This window comes from Porites lutea, chromosome 11 (assembly GCF_958299795.1).
Source record: "Porites lutea chromosome 11, jaPorLute2.1, whole genome shotgun sequence".
Classification (NCBI taxonomy): domain Eukaryota; kingdom Metazoa; phylum Cnidaria; class Anthozoa; order Scleractinia; family Poritidae; genus Porites; species Porites lutea.
The window spans coordinates 8,765,011-8,771,656 of record NC_133211.1 but is presented as its reverse complement, the minus strand read 5'-3'; the positions used below and the strand labels follow the sequence as shown (position 1 = coordinate 8,771,656).

General features: G+C 38.2%; 1 long non-coding RNA gene across 1 annotated transcript in view; it reads right to left on the bottom strand.

Annotated features, from left to right (window-relative positions):
• Positions 1-354: 354 nt before the first annotated feature.
• Positions 355-6,646, bottom strand: part of LOC140952513 (uncharacterized) — an 11,737-nt gene continuing 5,445 nt past the window's right edge. Inside the window, exons 4-8 of the long non-coding RNA XR_012167360.1 lie at positions 4,169-4,218; positions 3,462-3,698; positions 1,898-1,995; positions 1,572-1,667; positions 355-653 (exon numbers count right to left, since the gene is read on the bottom strand). This is a non-coding gene — a long non-coding RNA (uncharacterized lncRNA). The remainder of the gene's footprint in view (positions 654-1,571; positions 1,668-1,897; positions 1,996-3,461; positions 3,699-4,168; positions 4,219-6,646) is intronic.

Below are 6,646 nucleotides of genomic sequence, written 5' to 3'. Positions count from 1 at the left end.
CACCACAAGGTTATCCTGACTAAAGAAGGCACATTAATACATTAAGGACTTTAAGCAAATTGCTAGAGTGACCTCTACTATGGTGGTCGTGGATGCAGAGTCCTGAAGAGGATAAGTCACTGTGGCCCATCGAATTTCAACTTTATGCAAGTGACACAAAAAGTGACTACAGGGTTTCTTGCTCATATGGTTTCATTGTTAGTAAAACACAGGGAAGGCTGAACAGGAGAACAAGGTCAAATACTTTCTTGATAAAGTGAAAAAACAATATGATAGGTTTGAAACCAGTGAAAAATACAAAGTACGGGAAAAGTAGAATTTTAAACCCATGCAGAAGCTACTAAGCCATCACATTTTTGGTGATTGGGCTACAGGTCATTTTTAAGCATGTGCACTGCATCATTTTTGGGCTTTTTACTTCCAGCTGCCATAGTAGCGATCACTGTAGGAATTTGTTACTTTGGTATTATTGGGGTCCTGCCCATGAGGGGCAGTTTCTTGGTACAGGTCTGTCTGATAAGCATTTATCATCCTCTCTGGTTGTTTTCGCAGTTGTATCTTTTTTTGCCTCTTTGACATAAAGTCTTTACTTTGGCTTTGTCTTCAGGAGAAAGTTGTGCCTTGTCCAACACGTCTGTGTGATATGTCAATTCCTGAAAACCAGAAAAACTTATTTAGTCACAATGGGATGACTACTTTGAAAAACATTAACATTTACTTTTTTCTTCAACAACAGTTAAGTCTGGCAAAATAGTCATCCTGACTATTTTGAATCTTTAGATTTGGTTCTTGCTCTCTACTCTGAGCAATTTACACTACAATCAAACCCAGCATATAAATGGAAAGGACACTGTTAATATTAACAATGTAACAGGGGGTAGAGGGTATGGCACTCCTGCATTCTATAATAATCACAAATTATGTATGCAAAAGAGGAACATGCAAAACATGTGTTGTGTTCTTAAAAAATGAAAGAGCCTAGTGCCTGTAAAGGGACAGGTTCACGGTTCAGTGTGTGCTTATTAATTAAATTACATTTTTCCAATTTATCAATAATTCTATAGCTTAATAATCCCACTCACATGTATCTCAGCGATCTCAGAGTGTATTTCAGAGTAACCTGAAGTAGGATGAAGGAGTATTAAAATCGCAGAAAAATTAGTGGATTATGCCAACACTACCAACGTTGAATTTATAGTTGACCCGAGGGTTTTATTCCATGGTTGATTAATTTTAGTTTTTTAACAACATTACAACATGATCATATTGCTTTCATTGGCGATACAGCATTTTGATTAACGAGCATGTGGTGAACCATGAACCTGTCCCTTTAACCTGAAAAATCCAGGGTACCCAGGATGAATGTGTTTGGACAAACTAAGACTTCTTTGTCACCCAAGAGCAACATTAATGTGCCAGAGGCCACCAGGCACTGCCAAACTGCAGTCCTGTTCCAGGACAGGCTAAATACATCACTAAGTGAATAACTTATACTACACAGTAGTACACTGCATGTAAGAAATATTTGCACTGCAAGCATTAACAAAATAATGTACATGTATTTTACCTACCCTTTTAGCTCTCATGTGGCATCTTGTCAGAACTCTGTGTATTTCAAGTTTTCCATTTTGCTGCCTTAGCACGTCATCGCAGGTACTTCTCCAGTACTGAAAAAGGCCCCAAGCAACATAAAAGCATGTTAAATGTGCATGTCAGTAGAAAAGGAATTAACATTGTTCCTTGGTGTTGCTAAAAGTATTGTTGGTTTGCTCTTGGTTTTTGGTGTGGGTATTATTTAGAGCCTTTTCAGTATTTTGTATTATGTTAGATGATTGCACCTGTCTGCAACACCTAGAAACTACCAGATTCAAAGAACTTAGAAAAGTGCACAACTTACCTTTTGTCTCTGCTTTGGGCCATTTCTTTTTCCCAAACTTCCCCCTCACCTCACTAACCAAACTACCCTCAAAGTTTTTGTACTCCTCATCTTCATACCTCAAACCAATAAGGACCAACAAAAATGTCAAATATTTTTAAACATTTATATCAAATAATATTATATGTATATTGTAACAGCCTGGTTCGGAAAAAACTAGATAGCTTAAAATAAGGCAGTTTTCTAGTAGTGCATGACAACGATAAATATTATTTTTAGGAAGATTGCTTTTGTCATCGAATAAAGCTCTTATCCAAGTGTTTGAAGCACAATACCATAAATTAAAGTGTAAGGAAATTATATTCCTGAATAATCTTGTTTATCTCCTGGTGACTGTTGCAACATTGGAAGTATCATTGACACAAGCACTACTTTGTCCACTCAAAGATGGATAAATAGAATTGGAACTTCCGACTCAAAGATGGGCGTCTTAGCTGTGTCAGTGAAGGTTGCTTTGTCATCGAATAAAGCTGTTATCCTTGTGTTCGAAGCTAAACGACAAATTAAAGTGTAAGGAAGTTATATTTCTGAATGATCTTCTTGTTTACATGTATCTCCCGGTGACTGTTGCAACATTTGAAGTATTATTGACGTAAGCACTACTTTGTCCACTCAAAGATGGATAAATAGAATTGGAAATTCCGACTCAAAGATGGGCGTCTTAGCTGTGTCAGTGAAGGTTGCTTTGTCATCGAATAAAGCTGTTATCCTTGTGTTCGAAGCTAAACGACAAATTAAAGTGTAAGGAAATTATATTTCTGAATAATCTTCTTGTTTACATGTATCTCCTGGTGACAGTTGCAACATTTGAAGTAACATTGACATAAGCACCACTTTGTCCACTCAAGGATGGATAAATAGAATTACGACTTCCTGCTCAAAGATGGGTGTCTTACTTGCTTCAATGAAGGTTGCTTTGTTATCAAATAAAGCTGTTATCCTTGTGTTCGAAGCTTGAACGACAAATTAAAGTGTAAGAAAATTATATTTCTGAATAATCTTCTTGTTTACATGTATATCCTGATGCTTGTCTTACTTGTGTCAGTGAAGGTTGCTTTGCCATCAAATAAAGCTGTTATCCTTGTTTTGTACATTTCAGCGTCAAGGAATTTTTATACACTATTTTTCTATCATTGATATTTGATTCCGTGTTCCGTTCCGTGACTCCGTTTCCCGATTCAAGATTCCAAATTTTAGGGCTTTCCTGTTCGCCATTTATTTACAGCACAATTCTTTTTCAGTGACGCAGCAACTATGTCTTTATTGCAAAAGAAATCAGACAGAAACGAGCTCTATATGTTATCACAGAAACTACAGGTAACATACAAGGGTCAGAACTGTAGGAAGAAACTAGCTGTCGAATGAAGCATATGAGCTTATGATCGCTTATGAAAGCTCACGAGTGAAACGATTTTTACGATCGACATCGATGAAATGCTCCCAAAGCCATTACATAGACTTAAATAATTAATATGTTACTACGTATTTAAACAAGATTCAGTATCCAGATTAAAAATGTACTTACGAAACAACAAGGATCCACAGTTAGGCGTTCTTTCTTCTCAATGGTTGCAGGTGATGGTTGTTGAAACAGTCAGTTGTGCATATTTCGAGTCCCCAACACTGATCTTGAACTCCTTCATCACCGCTTCCATGGGATTTGGCGTTTCGTTTAACTAGGTTTACGCACTATTATTCCTCCCTGCAGTCTATCTCCGCAATCTATCACACTCTCCTTGCTCATCTTCACAAAAAGCCGTCCCTGCACGACCAAAACAGAAGGCGAACCGACAGCGAAGAACAAACAGTTCAAAAGGGTTCAACGTGAAAACGAGGCACGCATGCTCGTCCTGCAACAGGGTTACCATCACGAAAGCGCCTAACTAAATAAATAGAGGATATTACACGGTGGCGCGAAGATATGAATTTTATTTTCGAGTGGCAAAACAGTATTTTACGAACGAGCGCAGCGAGTGAGTAAAATATCGTTTTTGCCACGAAAAAATAAAATTCATATCTTAAAGCCGCCGTGTAATGTTCTTTTTATTATATAGACAAAATGACATCGATAAAATAATAGAGGGAAATTACCAAAATTACGTCGTCGATAAACTCACGTGTGAGATTATGGAAATAAACCACTCGGGTCCCGGATGTAGTTTTTATGAATTTTACGAGTGGTATATTTTCCAGTAAAACACTCGTGTCTATATAATAAAGTCTGTTACTTACCTTGATTACTGTTAATTCCATCTTGCTTGTGTAATACTAGTGCAAAGAAACTGAAAGATAAATTGAAAAAAATCAATACCCTATGGGTAAGGTCATTACGAGTTCCTTATACAGGGTTTTCATTAAGAATTCTAGTAACAGGTGTAAGGTTTAACTTAATAGGATAATAATTTGAAAAAGACTCCAGTACGTCTCAATGAAAAAATAGTCATAGGCTCTCAAACATTAGCTGGAGATTTCTCTGTACTAAACGGAGAATTCTCCGATTGTTGCTGCCTAATAAACACCCAGTCATGATGATATTGAACAGGTAGGTGTTCTTGAAAGATTGAGATGGAAAACCTTGAAACCAGGCGCCTACATGATAAAGCTACCCTTGTGTACACAATCCTATAGGATCAATGTCCCCCCCCCCCCCCCAATCTGAGTGCCTACTTTACAAAATTCCACGATAGTAACACCAACTATGATCTTAGCCATCTTAAAACTGACCTACTACTTGTAAGGCCAAAAACTAATTTCCTCAAATGCAGTTTTATGTATAGTGCTGCAATACTCTACAAAAATCTTGGTTGTCAGAAAAAATGTCCTAAGAACCCCTGTTGTAAGAACCGATTGTTGTAAACCCCCTGGTTGTAAGAACCCCTGGTACTAAGACTCCTAGTTCTAAGAAACCCTTGTTGTAAGAGCAGATTATTGTCAGAACCCCTGATTGTAAGACCCCTAGTTATAAGAACCCCTAGTTGTAAGACCCCGGTTGTAAGAACCCCTGGTTGTAAGAACCCTGGTTGTAAAAAACCCGAGATTGTAAGACCCCTGGTTGGAAGAACCCCTGGTTATAAGAAACCCTGGTTTTAAGACCCCCGGTCGTAAGAACCCCTGCTGGTAAAACCCCTGGTTCTAAGAACCACTCGTTCTAAATACCCCTGAATATAAAACACTTTGATGTAAGACTCCTGGTTGTAAGAACTCCTGGTGGTAAGGCCTCAAGTTGTACGAATCCCTGGTTGTAAGACCGACCGTTGTAAAAACCCCTGGTTGTAAGACCTCTGGTTGTAAGAATGCCTGGTTGTAAGACTCCTGGTTGTAAGACCACTACCTGCAAGAACCCCTGGTTTTAAGACCCCTGGATGTAAGACCCCTGGTTGTCAGAATCCCTGGTTGTAAGACTCCTGGTTGTAAGACCACTACCTGCAAGAACCCCTGGTTTTAAGATCCCTGGATGTAAGACCCCTTGTTGTAAGAGCCTTGGTTGTAGGAGCCCCTGGTTGTAAGACCCCTGGATGTAAGAAGCCCTGCTTGTAAGACCCCTAGTTGCAAGAACCCCTGGTTGTAAGAATGCCTGGATGTAAGACCCCTGGTTGTAAGAGCCTTGGCTGTAAGAACCCCTGGCTGTAAGAACCCCTGAATGTAAGACTTCTGGTTGTAAGAACCTCTGATTGTAAGACCCCTGGTTGGAACAACCCCTAGTTATAACAACCCTGGCTCTAAGAACCCCTCATTATAAAACCCCTGCTTGTAAGAACCCCTAGATGTAAGACCCCAGAGTCTGAGAACTCCTGGTTGTAAAAACCCCTGGTTGTAAGACTCCCGGTTTTAAGAACCCTGGTTGTAAGAACTCTGGTTGTAATAATAATAATAATTATAATAATAATAATAATAATAATAATAATAATAATAATAATTTATTACATTCAATATAGCGCTTTAACTATTAAAATATTCTAAAGCGCTTTACAAGAAAATAAATATATATATAAAATAAATGGACAGAAATAATAATAGTAATAAGAATATAAAATTACAAATTAAAAGCTTTCTTAAAAAGATAAGTCTTCAACTGTACTTTAAAAGAGTCAATGTTCCTACAGTTTCTAAGGCTAGATGGCAAAGCATTCCATACTGTTGGTCCAGCATGGAAGAAGGCTCGATTGCCAAAAGTCTCCCGTGTCACCTTAGGGATTACAATCAGACCGCAGGTTGTATCTTGTTCAAGGCTTTACAACAAGTAGTTCAGATAAATATTGTGGTGCCAGGCCGTTCAACGTTTTAAAAACTAAAAGTGCAATCTTAAATTCTACTCTAAATTTCACTGGCAACCAATGAAGTTCCCTAAGTACCGGAGTAATATGGGCAAACTTAGGAATTAGGCATGTAACCCAAGCCGCCGCATTAAGAACTTTTTGAAGTCAGTCATATTGATATTGCGGAAGCTTATACAAAAGAGCGTTGCAATAATCTAAATGTGATGTAACAAACGCCTGACTTAAACACTTCCTTGATTCTGCAGACAGATATTTCCTAATTTGCCTAATATTATAAAGCCCCCTAAATACCTTCCTACATGCCTTTCCTATATGAGTATTCATAGACATATGGTTATCAAACCATGTGCCAAGATTTCTAACATGCTTAAGGGGTTGAAAGACCTCTGCTTATCAGAACCCCTGAATGTAAGACCCCTGGTTGTAAGAACCC